The following is a 23,749-nucleotide window of genomic DNA, read 5'->3' on the forward strand; positions in this document are numbered from 1 at the left end:
TCTAAAGAGAAATGCAAATTAAAACTAAACTGAAACACCACTTTTTTATTTACCCAATTAGCAAAAATGTCCAATCTTTCGGCAAGGCTGTGGAGAAATGGGTTCTCTCACAGCTGGTAGGAGTGCAAAATGCCATAAATCCTATGAAGAGAACTTAACAGCATCCATTAAAAATGTAATTTTGACCCAGAAATTCTACTTCTGGAAATTTATTTATGCATTTGCATGCAAAAATAATGTGCAAAGCTAATAATTTAAGCACTAGTTGTGACAGGAAGTGAATAGAGAAAAACAAGTGTCTACCACTAGAAAAGTAGTTAAATAAACCAGTATGTACTGATAAAAAAAAAGTGGTGAGGGGGCGCCTGGGTGGCTCAGTGGGTTAAAAGCCTCTGCCTTCGGCTCTGGTCATGATCCCAGGGTCCTGGGATTGAGCCCTACATCGGGCTCTCTGCTTGGCAGGGAGCCTGCTTCCTCCTCTCTCTCTGCCTGCCTGTCTGCCTACTTGTGATCTCTCTCATTCGCTCTCTCTGTCAAATAAATAAATAAAATCTTTTTTAAAATAAATAAATAAAAATAAAATGTCTATGCTACCCAAAGCAATCTACACATTCAGTGAAATCCCTATCAAAATACTATCACCATTTTCCACAGAGTTAGAACAAGCAATCCTAAACTTTGTAAGGAACTAAACTGTCATTTCATAAGCTTTGCCCACTTTACTATGGGTTACAGGTCTAACATATTGATTTATAGGAGTTCTGTACACATGAGAGAGATTAGCCCTCTGTCTGGGACATAGATTACAACTTTTTTCCCAGTTTGTTTTGGCTTTGACCTTTCTTGTAGAATCTTCCCATGTAAAAATTTTAGAATATATTTAGAATATATTTTTATATAGTCAGACTTAATATTTATTTTTAAATTCTGGATTTTGAATCATCATTATAAAGACCTTCCCATTAAAAAAATTTTTTTTAATTTTTTATTTTTTATAAACATATATTTTTATCCCCAGGGGTACAGGTCTGTGAATCGCCAGGTTTACACACTTCACAGCACTCACCAAAGCACATACTATCCCCAGTGTCCATAACCCCACCCCCTTCTCCCAACCCCCCACCCCCCAGCAACCCTCAGTTTGTTTTGTGAGAGTCACTTATGGTTTGTCTCCCTCCCAATCCCATCTTGTTCCATTTATTCTTCTCCTACCCCCTTAAGCCCCCATGTTGCATCACCACTTCCTCATATCAGGGAGATCATATGATAGTTGTCTTTCTCCGATTGACTTATTTCGCTAAGCATGATACCCTCTAGTTCCATCCACGTTGTCGCAAATGGCAAGATTTCATTTCTTTTGATGGTTGCATAGTATTCCATCGTGTATATATACCACTTCTTCTTTATCCATTCATCTGTTGATGGACATCTAGGTTCTTTCCATAGTTTGGCTATTGTGGACATTGCTGCTATAAACATTCGGGTGCACGTGCCCCTTCGGATCACTATGTTTGTATCTTTAGGGTAAATACCCAGTAGTGCAATTGCTGGGTCATAGAGCAGTACTATTTTCAACATTTTGAGGAACCTCCATTCCGTTTTCCAGAGTGGTTGCACCAGCTTGCATTCCCACCACCAGTGTAGGAGGGTTCCCCTTTCTCCGCATCCTCGCCAGCATCAGTCATTTTCTGACTTGTTAATTTTAGCCATTCTGACTAGTGTGAGGTGATATCTCATTGTGGTTTTGATTTGTATTTCTCTGATGCCGAGTGACATGGAGCACTTTTTCATGTGTCTGTTGGCCATCTGGATGTCTTCTTTGCAGAAATGTCTGTTCATGTCCTCTGCCCATTTCTTGATTGGATTATTTGTTCTTTGGGTGTTGGGTTTGCTAAGTTCTTTATAGATTTTGGACACTAGTCCTTTATCTGATATGTCGTTTGCAAATATCTTCTACCATTCTGTCAGTTGTCTTTTGGTTTTGTTAACTGTTTCCTTTGCTGTGCAAAAGCTTTTGATTTTGATAAAATCCCAATAGTTCATTTTTGCCCTTGCTTCCCTTGCCTTTGGCGATGTTCCTAGGAAGATGTTGCTGCGGCTGAGGTCGAAGAGGTTGTTGCCTGTGTTCTCCTCAAGGATTTTGATGGATTCCTTTCTCACATTGAGGTCCTTCATCCATTTTGAGTCTATTTCCATGTGTGGTGTAAGGAAATGGTCCGATTTCATTTTTCTGCATGTGGCTGTACAATTTTCCCAACACCATTTATTAAAGAGGCTGTCTTTTTTCCATTGGACATTCTTTCCTGCTTTGTCAAAGATTAGTTGACCATAGAGTTGAGGGTCTATTTCTGGGCTTTCTATTCTGTTCTATTGATCTGTGTGTCTGTTTTTGTGCCAGTACCATGCTGTCTTGATGATGACAGCTTTGTAATAGAGCTTGAAGTCTGGAATTGTGATGCCACCAACTTTGGCTTTCTTTTTCAATATTCCTTTGGCTATTCGAGGTCTTTTCTGGTTCCATATAAATTTTAGGATTATTTGTTCCATTTCTTTGAAAAAGATGGATGGTACTTTGATAGGAATTGCATTAAATGTGTAGATTGCTTTAGGTAGCATAGACATTTTCACAATATTTATTCTTCCAATCCAGGAGCATGGAACATTTTTCCATTTCTTTGTGTCTTCCTCAATTTCTTTCATGAATACTTTATAGCTTTCTGAGTATAGATTCTGTGCCTCTTTGGTTAGGTTTACTCCTAGGTATCTTATGGTTTTGGGTGCAGTTGTAAATGGGATTGACTCCTTAATTTCTCTTTCTTCTGTCTTGTTGTTGGTGTAGAGAAATGCAACTGATTTCTGTGCATTGATTTTATATACTGACACTTTACTGAATTCCTATACAAGTTCTAGCACTTTTGGAGTGGAGTCTTTTGGGTTTTCCACATATAGTATCATTTAAAAATTTTTTAATCTTTGTTTTCTTCTAGTACTTCTAGAGTTTTAATTTTTATATTTCTATGTCTTTCTTGGGGGTTTGTTGTTGTTGTTTTGGAGGAGATAAATGTTGCAAAGACATGGATCCAGTTGTTTTCTTTGTATCTTTCTAGTTTTCTTGACATCATTTACCCATGGGTCCACCTTTTCCCCTTTGACTTAAGATGCTTCCTTTTCCATGGAATGAACTAATGTATGTATTTTATGTCTGTATTGTTCCATTTATCTCTCTATTCATATTCTAGTACTGTACTCTCTTAACTCTTGCATAAAATGTGTTTTCATGTACATCTGGTAAAACTGGTCCTTTCTTATTGCTTTTTTCCCTTGCCAGTGTTTTCCTGGCCATTCTTGTTTATTTTTCCATTTGACTTTTAGGATCCATTTTTCTATTGAAAAGATTCTAAATATATTTTTATTAGAATTATGTTAATTTTATATCTAACTTATGGAAAGTAAGTATTTTTAGTACATTGAGACTCATAAACATTTTTTTAGGATTTTTTTTTTTTTTTTTTTTTTTGAGAGTGAGAGAGAGAAGCGGACTCCCTGAGCAGAGAGCCTGATGGGGGACTCAGTCCCAGGACCCTGAGATCATAATCTGACTCAAAGGCAGACACCACCCAGGTGCCTCCAGAAACATTTTTGATGGCACTATTATAATTTACCTTAATGTTAGAAATAATGCCATTTATTTAAATGTGCTCTTATTATTTGATCCTATGTTTTCCCCACTTTTTGATTTTATAAATAATTCTTCGATGAACCACTATAATTTAATCTTTGTCCATATCTATAATTTTATTACCTTGTGATAAATTTCTAGAAATAAAATCACTAGTCAAAGGCTGTGAGCTTTGGGGGCATCTGGGTGGCTCAGTCAGTTAAGCGTCTTCCTTTGGTTCAGATCATGATCTCATGGCCCTGGTATCTAGCCCTGCCTTGGGCTCCCAGCCCAGCCAGGAGTCTGCTTCTCCCTCCACTCTGCGCCTCCTCCCATGCTCTTGCACTCTCTCTCTTAAATAAAATATCTTTTTTTTTTCTTTTCTCACTTTTTTTTTCCAATTTATTTATTTTCAGCATAACAGTATTCATTATTTTTGCACCACACCCAGTGCTCCATGCAATCCATGCCCTCTATAATACCCACCACCTGGTACCCCAACCTCCCACACCCCTGCCACTTCAAACCCCTCAGATTGTTTTTCAGAGTCCATAATCTCTCATGGTTCACCTCCCCTTCCAATTTACCCAAAAGCACATACCCTCCCCAATGTCCATAACCCTACCCCCCTTATCCCAACCCCCCTCCCCCCAGCAACCCACAGTTTGTTTCGTGAGATTAAGAGTCACTTATGGCTTGTCCCCCTCCCTAGCCCATCTTGTTTCATGGATTCTTCTCCTACCCACTTAAGCCCCCATGTTGCATCACCACTTCCTCATATCAGGGAGATCATATGATAGTATATACACAATGGAATACTATGCAGCCATCAAAAGAAACGAAATCTTGCCATTTGCGACAACATGGATGGAACTAGAGCGTATCATGCTTAGCGAAATAAGTTAAGCGGAGAACGACAACTATCAAATAAAATATCTTTTTAAAAGGGGAGGAGACTGTGAACTTTTGAGATATCTGACATTACCAAAATTCTTTTTTTTATAAAAGATTGTATTTATTTATTTGACAGAGAGAGATCACAAGTAGGCAGAGAGAGAGAAGAGGAAGCAGGCTCCTTGCTGATCAGAGAGCCTGTTGCAGGACTCAATCCCACGACCCTGACATCATGACCTGAGCCGAAGGCAGAAGCTTAACCCACTGAGCCACCCAGACGTCCACATTGCCAACATTCTTACCAAAGAAATTATGTATTCTCACAAAATATGGATGAAAGTGAGATTTATTAAATTTTTTTAAGTCTTGGTACCCTAAAATGTAAAAAGTGTTATCTCACTTTTATTTTTCGTTTAGTTGATTATTAGTGAGATAGGACTTTTTTCTTTACAACATGTTTAGATTTTATTTTCAGTGATTTATTGTCAATATCCTTTTTTTGTTAAAAACCTAGTAGTTTATTTCAAAGTATAATTTTTTCTTACCCATTTTTTAAAAGATGTATTTATTCATTTGTGAGAGAAAGTGAGTGTGCACGTACATGCACAAGCGGTGAGAGGGTGAGGGGCAGAGGGAGAGAATCTTCGAGCAGACTCACTGCTGAGTGCCCAGTCCCTTGACCCATGAAATCATAACCTGAGCTGAAACCCAAAAGTGACTGCTCAATGCACAGAGCCACCCAGAGACCCCTTTCCTTACCCATTTTAAGGCTGATGGTCTTAATGTTCTTCTTTTTGATTTGTATGAGCTTTTATATATTAAGACTATCAAATCTATTAAGTCTTACCATATTTGTGTCAAATTCTTTTCCAGTTTGTTGTTTATTTTTAGTTATTTATCACGTTTTGGTGTGTGCAATTTTCTTTATTTTAAAAGACACATATAGGGATGCCTGGGTGGCTCAGTCAGTTAAGCCACTGCCTTTGGCTCAGGTCATGATCCCAGGGTCCTGGGATCAAATTCCGCACTGGGCTCCTTGCTCTGCGGGGAGTCAGCTTCTCTCTCTGCCTAGGCCTGACACTCTGCCTGCTTGTGCACTCTCTCTGTCTCTGACAAATAATAAATAAATATAGTCTTTAAAAAATAAAGAATAAAAAATAAAAGACACATATATGCACTAACTAAATTAAAGAATACAGAAACATGCATAGTGGAAATTGAAATTTCTCTTTGCTCCAGCCCTCTCACTTCTGCTAAGGGATATGTGTGGTGATATTTTTTTTGACATTCAGAATTTTAAGCTTTCTTTGTTGTCAGATATATGTAACTCACCCTTTCTTAATTTCTTCCATCAGTTTATGCTTAGAAAGACCTTTCCATACTGAAATCAGAGATGGAGGGGAGCCAAAGTGAGTATAAAGAAACCAGTCCATGGGATATTGAGGTTGTCTGGGCAAGAGATTATTGTGGCTTGGAGTGGGATGGTAGCAGTGGACATAAAAAGAAGAGGACAAATCAATATATAATTTGGAGGTCGGCTTGCTGACAGACTGATGGGAGGAAAGTAGTGGAGAAAAGAGAGAGAAATAAATGATGGCTCCTGGATTTTTGGCATATGTGCCAGATAGAATGGGGTATGTTTTTCATTCCTGAGCTGAAGAATGTGAAGCCTTTTTAGGGCGATTGAAGACATTTTGGAGCATGATACTTTCCCAGTGCTATTCATTGACATGTGATCCCTTTTGCAGGATCCTTAAATACAAGCTGACATACCCTTCAGCTCTCTGTGGCTGCCCTTGGTCTTTTTTATTTCATTTTATTTTGTTATTTTTTTACCTGCCATGTTTTAATGGGCCTGCCTACTTTGCAGGAATGTTCTTTTGTGTTTACAAAGTGTTCTTGAGTTTGTCTCGTGTTCTCATTGATGACTCCTACCTGGGTACTAAGATAGGCCAAGGTTTTCCATTCCCTAGTCAGTGGGAGCCTCCAGAGGAGTGTTTTGGGCACTGGAGGATCACAAACATGGGTGGGGAGGTACTGCCTAGTTCTTGTTGCTGTTATCAGATTGTTGCAATGAGGGCCCTCAGGCAGTTCCTGAGGGCTGGTGCTGCATAACTCACCACCTCCTTTTATTTCAACATACAGGCCTCAAAGGAGAGCCTAGTTTATGAGTGTGTGGCCTGGAATAGCTAGTTTGCAACTAATCAGTAAAAACACAGTCAGCAGGTTTGTTGCTGTTGTCCTTATTGTGCTGAACAGTGCCCAGTGAAGCTTCCAGTCCTCCTTGAACTCCACAAACAGGTTCAGAGGACACCGTCATTTCCGTACATCACAGCAAAGTCAGAGTACCTACAGTAGGGGCCAAAAGAGAAGTCATTGCCACTGATCCCCCACCCTCTACAGTCAGTGCAACTGTCGTTCTGACCCCTCTCCCTTACTGACCCAGGGAAGCGCTCTCTAGCTCTCTAGCTCCCTGCGGAAAGGACATACACCTCCCTGTTTTTCTGACAAGTGATGGTGGCTTCTGTGGAGCTCTGCTGTGCACACGCCTCCTCCTGATTCTTCTAGCAACCAGTAGAACATGCCAACAGAGGGAAAGGTTCATTAGAGTCAGAAATGGAGTCCGTGGTCTTTGAACAGCTTTTCTGGGCAAAACTAACTGATCCTTCTAGGGAAATAAGCAACCTAGGTCTTTCAAAATTTACATTCCAGCTGATCCACAATTCTATTGCATAATCAAAGGTCACACCTGCAGCCAAATTAAATGTTTGTCACTAAGGATATTTCCATCTGGCAAACAAAATACTATGTATTATACTGCCCCCTCTTCCTGGAATGTCCTTGTGTGCTGTATCTTCAAGGAGGCCATTTGGCCATGTTCCCAATTCCCTGGCCTTTGACCAGCCACCTCCTGCCTCCGCAGACTCCCAAGAGAGCTATGTGGGGGGACAGTGCTGGCAAATGAACACTGTTTTTTCACGCTGTTTATACGAGCCCCGCTGCTGAGCTTGTCTGGATCACTTCAAAGACAAAAAGAGACATAGACAAACCCAACAAAAATGGTGGGACCCAAAACCTAGATCAAAGTGTTGAAGCTGACGCTTGGGCTTTCCTGAGGCTGAAGCTACAGGAAGAGACTCCCAAGCTTATCCTTGTTATCAAAAGCCCAAGTGCCCTTTTCCCAGCTCACGAACTTCTACTCATTCTATGAACCCCAATTCAGAAGCCTCTTCCTCTGAATTTTCCTTGACCACAGCCCCATCTGAGAAAAATGAGTGGCTCCTTCGTTTGTGATTCTGTTTGTGTTTCTCTTTGATCACTTTACTAGGTCTTATTGTGGTAATCTGTTTATATGGCCCTCTTCCCAGACACCAAAGGTAGACTCTGTCTTATTCTCCTTTTTATTTCCAGCACCTGGCCAAGTGCCTGGCACTAGGAGGTGTTTGGTGTAGTGTGCCATGTTTTTTTGGCACCGGCAACAAGGCACCTGGTTGTACGGTGGGTGCAGTGCACAAACGGGCTGGGCGAAGTGGGTGAGTGGGGCTGGTGTGGGGTGGTTTGGGGCTGTTTCTGAGGAAAGGGAGCCTATGTTTTCCCATAGAGGCACAAGCTCCCAGGGGTGTGTGAGCCCAAGGGGGCACTTCCTAAATTGCACCAAGATACTACATAGACTTGCAATCTTCTTGATTGCAGACCCAGACAAACCAGACCCAGCAGAATGGCAGAATGTGAAGAAATTCAAGCTTGAAAGGAATAGTTTCCCTTGCAAAAAGTTTCCACTCCTCATCTAATAGGCAAGCCTTAGAGTTATCTGATTTTAGAGAACTTACCGTCAATTATGAATAAGAGGAATTTGAATACATTATGCTTTTCAATGTAGTATACTTATCCTCAGTTACAATTTAAAAAATGTATGCAGTTGTACAACTTTAGACCTGGAAATTATCTATTGGGTTTTTTTTTCAGCATTTAATACTGTCTATATGCTCAGTACAGACTAGGTATTAGAAACTGTAATAAAAATTGACTAATGTCGGGCGCCTGGGTGGTTCAGTTGGTTGAGCAGCTGCCTTTGGCTCAGGTCATGATCCTGGACTTCCAGGATTGAGTCCCGCATCGGGCTCCCAGCTCCTTGAGGAGTCTGCTTCTCCCTCTGACCTTCTCCTCTCTCATGTTCTCTCTCACTCATTCTCTCTCAAATAAATAAATAAAATCTTTTTTAAAAATTGACTAATGTCATATATCTATTTAATAGCAGGTTTTTCATTTGCTAAAAGGGCATCTACTGTACAATTTGTATGGACCACATCAGTGGATGCTCATGACTTCTGCCTTCTAGTTGGGTTCAGTTAGAAGTCAAAGAGAAGGAAGAAGGAGAAGGAGGTCAAGTTGTTTGATCCCTTTGTTCTGTTGCTTTTTTTTTAAAGATTATTTATTTGAGAGAGAGCATATATGTGAGTGGGGGGAGGGGAAGAGAGAGAGAATCTTCAAGTAGACTCCTCACTGCACATGTCACTTGACACAGGGCTGGCTCTCACAACCCTGAGGTCACGACCTGAGCCGAAACCAAGAGTGGGACACTTGGCCAACTGAGTCATCTGGGTGCCACCCCCTCATCGTTCCCTTTCTATAAAGTTGCCTCCAGCTGACTGTGTCTCTCTTTTTTTTTTTAACATTTTTTTTTAAGATTTTATTTATCTGTTTGACAGAGAGAGAGAGAGATCACAAGTAGGCAGAGAGGCAGACAGAGAGAGAGGGGGAAGCAGTCTCCCTGCTGAGTAGAGAGCCTGATGCGGGGCTCAATCCCAAGACCTTGGGATCATGACCCGAGCCAAAGGCAGAGGCTTTAACCCACTGAGCCACCTAGGTGCCCCCTGACTGTGTCTCTTGACTGAAGGTCATTGCTCCTCTCTGATACAGAGTAGCAACTCTAGATGACTCTATATGACTCTCTGTAGATAGATAGTTATCTTGTCTCTTCTCTTAGGTCTAATAACCATCTTTTCTCATCCCTGCGGACTTATGTATTAAGAGCTCATACACACACACACACACACACCTTTGAGAACAGTGCTTTCATATTTAAGACACCCCAAATTAGCCCTTTCTGAGTGTGACATCTATTTTCTCTTTGGACCTTGATTGATCAAAGGCCTGGACTATGACATCCGAGTTTTTCCTCCTCCACAGTAGTTAGCACCCAGGCTTCTGTCCTTCACTTAGCAGATGCCAGAAGAGAACTTTAGAGAATTACCTATAAATACTAACCTCCTCTCCATAGGTGTTATCCTCAGCTCTTTCTAAGTCCTTTTGTCCTCTTCTTTCCTACCATGAAGTTATGGAAACAGAAGTGGTAAATGACTGCAAAACATTTGAAAATATATTGCCAGCATGAAATAATTATAATCCTCCTTTCATCAATTCCATTTTTTGATCACTTTTGGTCACTTTGCCATCTTCGTATACCAATACATTAATATATATAAATCATAATCAGTGGGGGAAAATCTAAACATTCCATCTACTATGTAATGATGTGAGGGGAATGTGTGTGATTTAGTTAATTTGAAATATCATGGAAAGCAACGAACAATAGAAATGGTAAGCATCTGGAATAATGTCTCTGGGCCTGGGCAGGGATGTCTGGTGATATCAGAAACTCTTTAACGCCTTCGCACATACTATTCCTTCTGCCTGGAATACTCTCCCTTCCTCTCCCACTCTTCTGGCTAATTCCTATTTATCCCTTAGTATTCTGCCTAAATGGCACAACTTCAGATAAATCCCTGATCCCAATCTAAATTAACCCCCAACCTCCTGTTAATTTTCTGTGATAGACCCAGTTCTTGTCCTTCTTCATACTTATCACAATATAAGTATATATTTATTTGTGTGTTCATTGTCCAATGTCCGTCTCATCCATGAGGACAGGAACCAGGTTTGTTTGGTTTCACCCTATTTGTAATTCCTGACGTAATACCTGTCAATATTAGGGGCCAATCTATAGTTGTGAAGTAAATTAGTGCCCAAAGTTCTTAGGAAGAGCCATGCATGTGTGAACCATAACTCCATTTATGCTACTGTCATCAAAGGCAAATTATTTGCTTGCCTTACACTCAAGAGTGTGCCGTAATTAGGACTATGGGGTATCATTCTTTAGATAAAATATAATATGTATATTTCTGCTCTAGATTTGCATTTTATGAGTCATATTTTGTTCTAGGAAGCGAAATGTCCAGCCAACTTTGCATAAGAGACTTTTAAAAAAAAGAGTTCTTTCTTAAAGTTATAAATGATTAGTTTTGTAATTAGATGTACTAGAGGATGCCTGTTGTTTTTGCCTGCACAACTTCTTTTCCCTCTTCCTTAGGTTAGAGAACCAGGGACCACCATGTATGGTCTCTTAGGGATTGTACACTGCAGTGGGTCCCGTTCATATAGACGTTAACATGAATCAGAGTTCTGAAGCTGTACAACATTGTGGTCCTGACATAACACTTTTCTTTTGGTGAATGCTCCTCACCCACCTAGATAGTCCAACCTGTAGGTCTGCTTCCTTGACCCAGAAGCAGACATGTGATCTAAGCCAATTAGTCAAAGAATTGTCTCTAGAAACGACCATTGATTATTGTAGAACTAGGCTCATGACCAAGGGAGCCAAACAGTATTGTTTGGGAGATTATGTGAATGGTAGGAGAGAAAGAATCTCTAATACTAAGAAGCATGAAATCTAGGGCTGCTAGTGGTCCTTTTGCTATATTAATAAAAGCTTACCTGCAAATAAAGTCAACATAGAAGAAAGGAGAACTGAAAGAAGGAGAAAGGGAAACAGATTATTGATGATATGGATTCATCCCCAGCTCTGCCTAAATTACTCATGGGCTTTTTAGTTATGGAAGCTAATAAGTTCCCTCCCTTGCATGGGAGAGTTTGAGCTGAATCTCTGTCCCTTGCAACCCCAAGAGTCCTGGATAAAACAGATGCATAAGCGAAACTATAAATCAGAAACTCAGAACTTGTCTTCTGCTCAACAGAAACCTAAACATGCTACTTTTGACAATGATTTCACTTCTCTGCCTACAGCCCTCCAATGGCTTCTCATCTTACCCAAGGAAGAAGACAACTATCCACACATGACCAGTTGGTCCCTACATGGTCTGACCTTATCTCTCCCCCTCCTCCCCACTTTCCTTCACTTTGTCACTGTACTTCAGGAACCCTGACCTTGGCAGTCCTTACCCTTGCCACTCATGTGCTCCCACCAGAAGATATTTGCACTTGTTTATCCCTCTGCCTGGCCTCTGCTTCTCCCAGTGTCTCTCTCGCCAACATTCTGTTCTCTTTTTATACGCAAACTTCCCTCATCACCCCATCTAAAATCTTACTTTCCCCTTTTGGTATTAGTTTCCTAGGGTAGTCATAACAAACTGTTACAATCTAGGAGGCTTACACAACAGAAATTTATTGTCTCACAGTTCTTAAAGCCAGAAGTCTGAGGTCAAGGTGTTGACAGTTGGTTTGTTCTGGAGGCCATGAGAGAGAATCTATTCCATGTTTCACTCCTAGCTCCTGGCGGTTTGCTGGCAATCTTTGATGTTCCTTGGCTTGGAGAATCATCACCCAGATCTCTGCCTTTATCTCCATATGATGTTCTCCCTTTGTGCATGTCTCTTGTGTCCCATTTCTCCTTTTTTATAAGGACACTAGTCATTGGATTACGGCCCGCTCGGAGGGCCTCATCATGACTTGATCATCTGCAAAGATCCTATTTCCAAATGAAGTCACACATTCGCAGGTACTGGGACTTCAGTTTTGGAGGGGACACAAGTCAACCCAACCCATGATACCCTTCTTATCTTGCCTTATTTTCCTTTATGGTATATATCACTTTCTGACATATTATAAACTTACATTTTTGCCATTTAATGTCTGTCTCTCTCTCTCCAAACTAGGATGTAGATTCCATGAACATGTGGATATAATGTTACTTAAAGCAGTGCCTAAGTGTATAGAAGGTATGCAATCAAATGTTTGGTAAATGAGTGAATACTGAAAAGGAAAATAGATTCTATAGTTTTAAAATAGTAAAGTCTGAAACTTCTGTTTGCATAGTCAAGAATTTGAAGAAACTGGGGTGCCCGGGTTGTGCTGTCAGTTAGGCGTCCAACTCTTTCTTGGTTTTGGCTCAGGTCGTGATTCCAGGATCCAAGTTCAGTGTGGAATCTGCTTAAGACTCTCTCTCTGCCCCTCCCCCCTCACGTTCTCTCTCTGTCTCTCTAAAATAAAATAAACAAATAAATATTTTTTTAAAAAATGATTTGAAGAAACTAAGACTTCTGTTTCTTTAATGTACATATTTGGAGTCTAAGACTCCCTAGAGATCTTTCCTAAATCTCTATCACAATCTAACAATTACCATTACTTTGAAAATAGAAGACTGGCTAGAAACACTCAGGAAGAATGGAATTTGGGAGTGGTAGGTTGAGAGAGGACATGCGAGAAGCAGTAGAAGTTGAATGAGGTCAAAAGTGGTCAAGTTAAGGCAAAATCTAAAAGTAGTGCTCTTTATGCCTGACTTCATGATAAAAGTATGCCAGGGGCCTTCAGTGGAGTTACATTGAGTTTGTTACACATTAAAAAGCATTTTTTTAAGTGCACCTGGGTGGCACAGTCAGTTAAGCCTCTGACTCTTGATTTCGGGTCAGGTCATGATCTCAGGCTCGTGGGATTGAGCCTCACATGGGGCTCTGCATTCAGCAAGGAGTCGCTTGTCACTCTCCCTCTGCTCCTCCCCCCACTCTCTTTCTCTTGCTCTCTCTATCTCTAAAATAAATAAAATCTTCTAAAAAATAAAAAGCATTTTTAACATGAAACCAAATTTTGCCTGCTGCAGATATTAGAAGTGGCTCCTAGGGCATTTATTGTGATGTATCATCTGTAGATAATTTCATCAAGTTTTTTTATTATTATTATCTGTCTTTCATCTGATGTCCCCACTAGACTGTGAGTTGAGGGGCAGGAAGCTCTGTCTTTGCTGGTCCATAGGCAGTCAAAAGACAAGTAGTGAATTAAAGGAAAATATTTGCAGCAAATACACACACAAAAGAGTTAAGAGCCCTGGAGCGCCTGGGTGACTCAGTGGGTTAAAGCCTCTGCCTTCAGCTCAGGTCATGATCTCAGGGTCCTGGGATCAAGCCCGCATCGGGCTCTCTGCTCGGCGGGGAGCCTGCTTCCTCCTCTCTCTGCCTGCCTCTCTGCCTACTTGTGATCTCTGTCTGTCAAATAAATAAATAAAACCTTTAAAAAAAAAAAAAAAGAGTTAAGAGCCCTTACTTACATAAGGTTTCCCTAAATCAGTAAGAAGACAAATGACCCAGTGGATCAAAGAAAGTGCAGGTGCCATATAAACATTAAAAGTTGCTCAATCTTGCCAGTAGCCAGGGAAATGCAAATTAAAATAATAACAAAATTGAATTTCTGCCCATCTGCTTGGCAGAAGTTGAAAAGATTGATAACTTCCAGGCTGGTGAGGGTGTGGGTGATCAGACACTTTGAAACTTTTGGGTGTGGGACAGTATGTGGAACTGTATTGTTTAGATTTGAAATACATTGACCTTCTGACCCAAAAATCTCATGTTTAGGAATCTGTCCTATAAAAGAGTCAGCCTTCAAAATGATAAAGATCAGTTAAGACACCAGAATTTCAATATAGGAAAGATCTAGGGGTGCTCATTTGGTTTTAAACAAATCAAGAATATGATATTTCTTGTACTTTCAAATTTATGGAGTAAAATTCCTGCTCCGTACAGAATTAATTATGAATTAAATAGCATAATCAGCATTTATCAAATGGCAAGTAGTGGCAAGGGGCGTAGTCAGTTTCCTTGAAATGCTGTGCTGGGGATTTGGTTGTGAATATTTAAGACAGTAATTCTTCAGCTTCTGCCATTCCCTCACTTACCCAGTCCCTCACCCAAAGGTGAACTTAGGTGAGAAGTGGGAAGGGCAGGCATGTACCCAGGGAAGGAAATCTCTCAGCCTTTTCCCCAAATGTCACTTTCTGCTCTCACCACCCCTGGTTGTTTCTGTTGGTAATGAGAAGGGGAAAGCGCGACTTAGAGCAAGAATTTGGCCACAACCACTTTGTCATATTAAGGGAGTGGCTTCGTGTTTTATATTTTTAGCCAGGGAAAAGACGGTGGTGGGCCTCTTTGAATAGAAAAGAGGAAACTCCTCTGACTAGGAAGGAAGCTATTTTTACCGTGTTAACTGCCCTGTAACAAAGTGAGAAGCGCCTGGACTTTAGCATGAGGAAGGAGAGGAGGGTCAGGGAAATGGGTGAGATTTGAGGGGGTTTGAGAGCAAACGGGAGATTCAGCCAGCGCGGGGTACTGGAGGCCTGGGGAGTAGAGCTGCTCTAATGCTCCCTCCCCATTTCGGCAGCCCAGCTGGGAGCCACATCATGCGTGGTTGGCCAACAACCTCCAGCTTCTACCTCCTTCAGTAGCCACTCCAGCGGGGCTTTGTTGTTTTTTAGGAGGCGGGGAGGCATCCCTCTCTTTTTAGGGTAGCCCCCAGAACTGACTGAGGCAGGCCATGGACAAGGCCTAGACGTTTCTGCTTTACTGGGCAAGCTGTGCTTTAAGCGTCCCTGATTCGGGCCCAGCGTGTCAGGTGGGCCTGGCTTGGAGGGCGCCTGCCCCCTGCCCAAGCAGGCTTGCCTCCCCTTTGTCGTCACAGCTTTTACCTCCCCAGAAGACTTTCCCACCCTTTCCCGTCTCAGCACCCGTTCCTGGGAGAGCCCACCTGGCTCAGCCAAAGCCCCCAGATTTGCAACTGCAGACGTTTCACACCAGTGGGGATCGTTAAGACACCAGAAGGAACTTTTTCTCATTTTAATTTCAAGTTCATAATTTAAAGCCGAATAATTGCCAATCTGTTCTTTGCCACACAGTCACTATTTAACCTTGACTGATAACTGATTTTGTCTGAGCAAACAATCACAAACTCCTTCCGGAATATATTTTTTTTCTTTTCTTTTCTTTCTTTTTTTTTTTTGTTGTTGTTGTTGTTGTTAAAAAGAAATGAAAGAAGTTCTGGAGGGAAAAGGCCTAACAAACATTGCAACAAAACTTTCTAACTTTTATGAACAATTGATTCGCAGCTTTAGAATAAGAGCTTGAAATTCTGTTGCTTTGCATGGGAGCATTCATCCACAGAGCCCTTGAAAATTGTCATCTAGATCTCCAGTTACAGAAGCAGACAACAAACAACACAACTTTGCAACCATGTTAGTAAAAAGAGTTAACGTTCCAAATAATTATAACGAGGTTTGCATTATTCAGGATTAACTGTCATACTTGGTGGTAACATCCACCTAGAGAAAGTAGCACTTAAGTTACTCAAGGAGAACAAAAAGTTCAATCTTTAGCATCTTTTCTTCCTGTTGGATACGTTTTCCCTTTCCATTGTTTTAGTTAACTAATTGTATGTCTTAAAAAGACGACCCAGTTTTCTTTTTCAGAAAAGCAATACATAAGGCCATTTGGACTTTTGATTTTTCTATGTGCTTGGGGAATTGGTAATCATTAACTCAATACAGTATATTTTTGTGGGGAGGGGCATTCTTTTTTTTTGTTGTTAGGAAGAAAAAGGTTACTTTAAAAATGTGTAACTTTGAAAATAACATTGATAAATAGTTATTACTTGTTTAATAAGCCTTTTGAATACGTTAGGGGGGAGGTTGACATTCAAAATTATTTTTCTGGGTGTTTAATTAGGGGAATATCTTTGTCAATTCCTTTTATTCTCTAAATGCTCAGTTCTCTGCCCTCTTTTGTGATCTCTGCTGAAATTACATCTGTGCTTGGCACTTTCACCTTTGTGAAAAGGAAAAGCTCAACTTCGGACCCAGGTTGCTTGACCTTCACTTATCCACTTTCCACCCCAGCTGGCCTAGAGTAGATGAGGTTACAGGGAGATTTCTCAGCCTCTTAGAAAGACCTTGGTCCCTAGACCTTTCTCTGCTGCTGCTTTGATGAGCTCTGCTGCACCATCCACCCTCTCTCTCCTGTGACCCACTGACACCGGAGTTCCCACAGCAAGATGGCTGATGATCTAAGTCCAGCTCTACCTGGTTTCTGTTGACACCATGGAATAGCCAACTTGTCTGTATGAAAGGGTACTTTCAGCTACAAATTACACACAGATGGTTGCATATCTTTTCTGTGCTACTAAAACTGAGACAGGGTGTTTCCAGGAGGCAGTCCTTTGAGTGAAGGGTATTTGCTTATGTGTCCTTGTATGTATGTATTATATATTGGCTAAGAATGATGGGGTGTGTGTTCATAAGCATAGAGTTCAGGATATTTCCACAACTCTAATATGTATGTGTAAATGTTAATATAGCCCATATCATAAGTGGAAAATTGTTTTCCTGCTTAAATCTTAAAGTAGTGTAAATGGAAACTTCCCAATGAGATTAATTACTGTTTTTAGTAACAGCCTGGGATAGAGTTCCTTTGTAAGGAGCTTGTGATCTAAACAAGACTTATCAAACCAATACCTATAAAAACTGGCTAAGAAAAGCCCATTTGCTACACTTCTCCAAGCTAGGATTATTTCAGAGTTTTGAAATAGATAAGACCCAATGATTATCATCTTTAATTCATTATGTTTTACTAAATGATAATCTAGTTTCCCACTTATTAACTAAATATTCTTGGCTTATGGTAAGGGAAAGGAAGAGGAAGAGGAGTAGGCACAGAGTTGGAAGGCTATCTGGCCGGGTCCTTGCATTTATAAAGGGCCTTGAATTTAGGCTTTTGACTTTATCTCCAAAGAAGATTACACAAAAATATGCTGATGGGATTGAAAGAAGACTACCTCATCGAAATTTAAAATTGAGATCCCTGACTAAAATATATCACCTTTAGTGTACTATAGATTTTAAAAATTAAATCTTTAAATTATCTTCTGACAAGCACAACTGTTTTGTGTTGTGATTTTATTGTGTTACAGTCATCAGTTGTTAAAAATGTGAACATTCAAAGCTCAATTTTTTTTTAAATACTTATTTTTGAGAGAGAGAGAGAGAAAATGAGCTGGGGGGAGGGGCACAGTGAGAAGCAGACTTCCCGCTGAATAGGAAGCCCGATGCAGGACTCAATCCCAGTACCTTGAGATCATGACCTGAGCCAAAGGCAGATGCCCAAACAACTGAGCCACCCAGGCGCCCTTAACACCATAATTTTTAATCCTTATAGCAATTTTTAAAAACTTAATATACTGGTAACGTCCGGGTGCCTGGGTGGCTCAGTGGGTTAAAGCCTCTGCCTTCAGCTCAGGTCAGGGAGCCTGCTTCCTCCTCTCTCTCTCTCTGCCTGCTTCTCTGCCTACTTGTGATTTCTCTCTCTCTCTCTCTCTCTCTCTCTCTCTCTGTCAAATAAATAAAATCTTTAAAAGAAAAAAATATATATATATATACACATACTGGGAACCTCAAAAATAATGGAGGTAGCCTAGATCTCTCTCAGCCTCTGAGAAGTTCAGCAATTATTTGGTGAGAATGCAAGAATTCCCATGAGGTAGCAGGGGCATTTTCATATAAACCTAAGAAACCATAGACTAAGCAATCTAGAAAATAGGAAATTACAGGAAAGAATAAATTGTATGTTTCAAATAAAAAGTCATTGTGTGGATGCCTGAGTGGCTCAGTGGGTTAAACCCTTCTCAGGGTCCTGGGATCGAGTCCCGCATCGGGCTCTCTGCTTGGCAGGGAGCCTGCTTCCTCCTCTCTCTCTCTGCCTACTTGTGATCTCTCTCTATCAAATAAATAAATAAAAACTTTAAAAAAAAGTCATTGTGTATTCTTTTTTTTAATCTTTATATTGGATTTTATGGACTTTGAGTATTTCAGTCTTACCATCCCAACATATTAATACATATTTAAGATATAGAATATCTGCACCTTGAAAGCAGATTTTCTCAGTATAAAGTCACTTACTGGCTTTGGTAAACTTATAGAACTCACATGTGTGTGAAGCCATGACTATTCAACCAGAGTAAGCTGAATGCTGAACAAGAATTCTTGGACACCCGAGGCTTGGAATGCTAAAGTAAAACCTGATTGATAGAGGGTCTTTGAAAGACAGGTCTCTCAGTGATGTCTTAAAGGAGAAAGGAGGGACAACTAAAATCAAAAGAAAGTCAAATGTCATGAGTTAGAAGGGAAGGTTAATCCTGGGTAACAGGTCAACAGAGGTCATTATCTGAATTATAAATATCCTGAAAAAGAACTTCTTCCTCTTGTTTGCCCAGTTCCCACAACTGCCTTGTCTGCTGGGGAAGCATTTATGTTTATTTCAGCAAATTCAGTACAGAGTCATAGAGACAACCATTTTTTAACAGACATAACAAACCATTATTTAACAGACTGAAATATGAAGGCGTCTGTCCAGTTGGAGTTAGGAAATTAGATCTTTGAAACCAACAGGCATTGGTCTGGCCAACGGCATTTAGAGAACAGGGGAGACAAAGATGCAAAAGGCACCGTAGGTGAAAGAAAGCCTTGAGTCTGGATTCCATCTCTGCTATGGAGTTAACGTATTCCTGCTGGTCCAAACTCAAGTGCCTAAGGTAAAAGCACAATGAAAGGAGGAAGACTCATATCGGCAGCCCCACTTTGAAGAGGCCAGTGTTCTTGGAGCTAAAATATAAGCTAATGACCAACCATGGCACAAGTTGTAACTTTCTAGGACTCCACAGAGGGTAGGTAGAGGAAGATTTTTAAATCTGCAGTGGTTTCCAGAAAGGAACAGGACAGATACAACTAAGGGTCTGATTCATGGTAACCTGAAATCTCCTTCTGGAGGAACCCCATGAATGGTTCCGAATGTGCTGTGTAATCTCAGGTATTCCTCATAGCATCTCTGTGAGTTGGAGATTTTTACTCCCATTTTACAGAGAAAGAAACTGACCTCAAAGAAAGTTAATCAGGTCATTTGCCCAAGGCTGGGGAGGAAAGTTGGGCTTTCGATCCATCTGACTCTAAACATGATGCTATTTCTACAGTATCTTTCTGTGTCATTCTTACTGTTACTTTAACTACTACTTGTAAATTGACTTGATTTCCCCAGGTACACAGACTTGAACCTTGGAAACTTTAGTGATCCTTCCAATCAGTCATTCCACCACTATTTACTGAGCATCTAGTAAGAGCTAGGCATTGGGGTTAAAGAATTAATGAAATAAAATTCCCACTCCCAAAGAGCATGGAATCAGTTACTAAACTGATTTAGTATATATCATTTCTCATATATATCTCTCCCCATATTTCTCTTCTGAGTCTCTGGTACAGCCCTCACTGCCTGGACAGTAGTCTTGCTGGGGACCACTTTCTGGGTGGCTCAGTCCGTTAAGCTCCAGTTCTTGGTTTCAGCTCAGCCCATGATCTCACAGTCATCCTGGAATGGAGCCCCGCCTCAGGGTCTGAGCTCAGTGCAGAGTCTGCTTCAGATTCTTTCTCCCTCCCCCTCGCTCTTACTCTCTCCCTAAGAAATAAATAAAATCTTAAAAAGAAAAAAAAGGGGGGGTGCCTGGGTGGCTCCGTGGGTTAAGCCTCTGCCTTCGGCTCAGGTTATGATCTCAGGGTCCTGGGATCAAGCCCCGCATCGGGCTCTCTGCTCAGCAGGGAGCCTGCTTCCCCCCACCCCACCCCACCTACTTGTGATCTCTGTCAAATAAATAAATAAAATCTTTAAAAAAAAAAAAAAAAAAAGAAAGTGATTCTGTGTTATTAGCCAGGTAATGAGAGATCTACTCAGAGGTTTGGGCAGGGTAAAGAATTTGTCTGTTTGTTTGTTTGAGATGTGGGGGAGGGACATGGGAGCAGAGGAAGAGGGCCAAGTGGACTCTGTACTGAGCATGGAGTCTGATGTGGGGCTCAATCCCACAACCCCAAGATCACGACCTGAGCCAAAACCAAGGGTGGGATGCTTAACCAACGGAGCCACCCAAGCACCCCAGGGCAAAGAATTTTTTTAAGTCATAGGGAGACATCCAAAAAGTAGCAACAGTGAGAAACTGCAACCCTGCCTAGGGCCAAGATATTCCAGAGCTGTCTTTCTTCAGGAGCTACAGCCATGGAAGGAGGGAGCTGGGATACGTCTCTCTTCTTCTGCCCTTCTGATCTCTTGGAGCCCACCCCCTGCTCCAGCTCAGAAGCCAGATGACCAAACGGAACCAGGACTGCAATCCCAGGGGTCAGCTGCCCCATGCGTGGGGAATGGATCAGGTAGGGGCAAATAGAGCATAGGCAGCACTCTCTCTCTATTCACTCACTTAACAAATGCATCCTGAATGTGTGGTCTGCGACAGACCTAGTGCCTAGAGGAGTGAACAGACCAGATCTTCTCTTCACTGAGCTTCCAGTGTGGCAGAGGCCACTGAGAATGAGCCTGATTCAAACAGAAGGAAGAGTTGTGAAGAAAGGGAACAGAGGTCAATAAGAGAGTGTAAGGAAGGAAATGGAACCAACTTTGAGAGCTAGGGAAGGTCTCCCAGAGAAAAGGACGGGAGTTGGGAGATCAAGGAGAAGATTAGAGAGGAGAGAAAGGACTGGGGACAGCGTCAAGCAGAGGAGGGAAGTGCCAGTGGCGGCAGGGAGCAAGGTTCATCCAGAAACAAAGAGAAGCACGGAGTGGGGGAAGGGGGAGCGCTAGAGGGACCAACGGCCCATCATGGGAGGGTTAGTGGGCCAGGCTAAGGGTTTTGGCTGGTACTCTAACAGCAAGTGGGATTCTCAGTAACAGAGAACTTTAATTTAGGAAGGGCATGAGGATGGAGTGGCTCCAGTCAGATATCAGAACTGGTAGGAAGATCACTCTGGCTATAGCACAGAGACTGAATTGGAGAGTGAGTAGGGACCACCTCTCGGTGACTGTGGAAGTCCAGGAGAGAGAGAATGAGAACATGACCTGTGATGGTGGAAACAGAGACAGAGGACAGTGAAGATAGGAAGAGCAATTTAGGAGCCATAAGAGGACTTGGCTTTGGACATGGCGGCAGGAGCGAGAGAAGTGCCGGGATGACTCCTAGGTTTGTAACTTGAACAAATGATTAAGGTAGTCCCTAAGCTAGGAAAAACATGGTGGGCCACATTTGGGGCTTGTTATGGGTTGAATTGTGCCCCCTCGAAAAAGGGGTGTTAAAATCCTAAGCCCCAGTACCTCAGAATGGGACCTTGTGTAGATAGTGTTTTACAGTGGTAATCACAATAAAATGAAGTCCTTAGGGTAGGTCCTACTCCAAAATGACTGCTGTTCTTATCAAAAGGGGAAATTTGGACCCAGAGACATTCATGGAGAGACCATGTGAGACACAGGGAGAACACCATCTGTAGGTAAAGGCATGCCTGAGGCTACCGGAAAGAAGTGGAACAGAATATTCCCCATTGTCCTCAGCAGTAATCAATCCTGCCAACATCTAGATCCCAGACTTCCAGCCTCCAGAACTATGAGACAACAAATCTCTGTTTTGTAAGCCACCCTGTTTGTGGTACTTTGTGATAAGAGCCCTAGGAAACTAACATAGGAATGAAAACCAGAAATCTAATTCTGGACCAACTGAGTTTAAGGGGCTATTTGAGAAAAAACATAACAAGGTAATTAAAAGTATGGACCCTGGAGCCATCTGCCTGGGTTTGGACACAGGCCCGCTATTTACCAACTGTGGGAGCATACTCGAGTTAATATAAATCTGTTAGACACAGCCCCCTTGTCTGTAACTAGGAATAACACTACCTTTCTCCTGGGGTTGTGATGAGGAGAAGATGAGCTGGTCGTAAAGCTGTTAAAATAGTGCCTGGCACAGGGGTGCCTGGGTGGCTCAGTGGGTTGAGCCTCTGCCTTCGGCTCAGGTCGTGATCTCAGGGTCCTGGGATCTCAGGGTCCCGCATCGGGCTCCCTGCTCAGCAGGGAGCCTGCTTCCCCCTCTCTCTCTGCCTGCTGCTCTGCCTACTTGTGATCTCTGTCAAATAAAAAAAATAATAATAACAAAAAATTTAAAAATTCTTAAAAAAAAAAAATAGTGCCTGGCTCATGGTAAGCACTACAGAAGAGTTGATTTCCACAGACAATACATAAAGCCTCCCAGTACTGAATGGATTTAGTAAAAGAATCTGGAATTCAGGAAAGAGTTCTCCATTTTAAGGTTGGGATTCACTGGCATTTACTGAAACTGTAGATAGCACGTGTGGGATGAGAAGAGGAGAGGGCTTCTGGACAAGTCTTGACACCTTAAAGTCCAACCTTTATGGCTAGAAAGAGTAGATTGAATCATCAAAGGGGATAAAAGAATGTCTAGAGAAAACCACAATGAAATACCATCTCATCCCTATTAGGATGTCTGTTAGGGACTGATTTGTGTGTCTCTCCAGCCCCAGATTAATATGTTCGAGCCCTAACCCCCAACGTGACTGTTTGGAGATGTGGCCTTTGAGATCATTAAAGTTAAATGAAGTAATAAGGGTAGGGCCTTAATCTAGTAGCACTGATGTCCTTATAAGAAGAGGAAGAAACTCCAGAGCGCTCGCTCTCTCGCTCTCTCTCTCTCTCCTAGCATTAACAGAAAAAAGGACATGTGAGGACAAGTGAGAAGTTGCTGTCTGCAAGGTACGAAGAGAGGCCTAATCAGAAACCAACCCTACTGGCATCTTGATCTTGGAATTTTGGCCTTAAGAATGGTGAGAAAATCAAGTTGTGTTGTTTCAGCTACGCACCTGTGGTATTCTGTTATGGCAGACTGAGCAAACGAATGCAAGGCCTGTAATTTATAGAATGGGAAATAATGTGTTGGTGACAATGTAGAGAAATTGCAACGCTCGTGCATTGCTGGTGGGACGATAAAATGGTACAGCCACTGTGGAACACAGTATGGGGGTTCCTCAAAAAGCTAAACATATAATTACCATAGGACCCAGCAATCTCACTTCTAGGTATATATCCTAATTAATTGAAAGCAGAGACTCAAACAGATACTTATATGCCACTGTTCACTGGAGCATTATTTGTAGGAGCCAGAAGATATATCAACGGATATAGTATATCCATACAGTGAAATGTTTTTCAGCCATAGAAAGAAATGAAGTTCTCCTACTCGCTAAAATATGGATGATTCTGGAAGACCTTATAAGTGAAA

The sequence above is a fragment of the Neovison vison genome, chromosome 4 (assembly GCF_020171115.1).
Source record: "Neovison vison isolate M4711 chromosome 4, ASM_NN_V1, whole genome shotgun sequence".
Lineage (NCBI taxonomy): Eukaryota > Metazoa > Chordata > Mammalia > Carnivora > Mustelidae > Neogale > Neogale vison.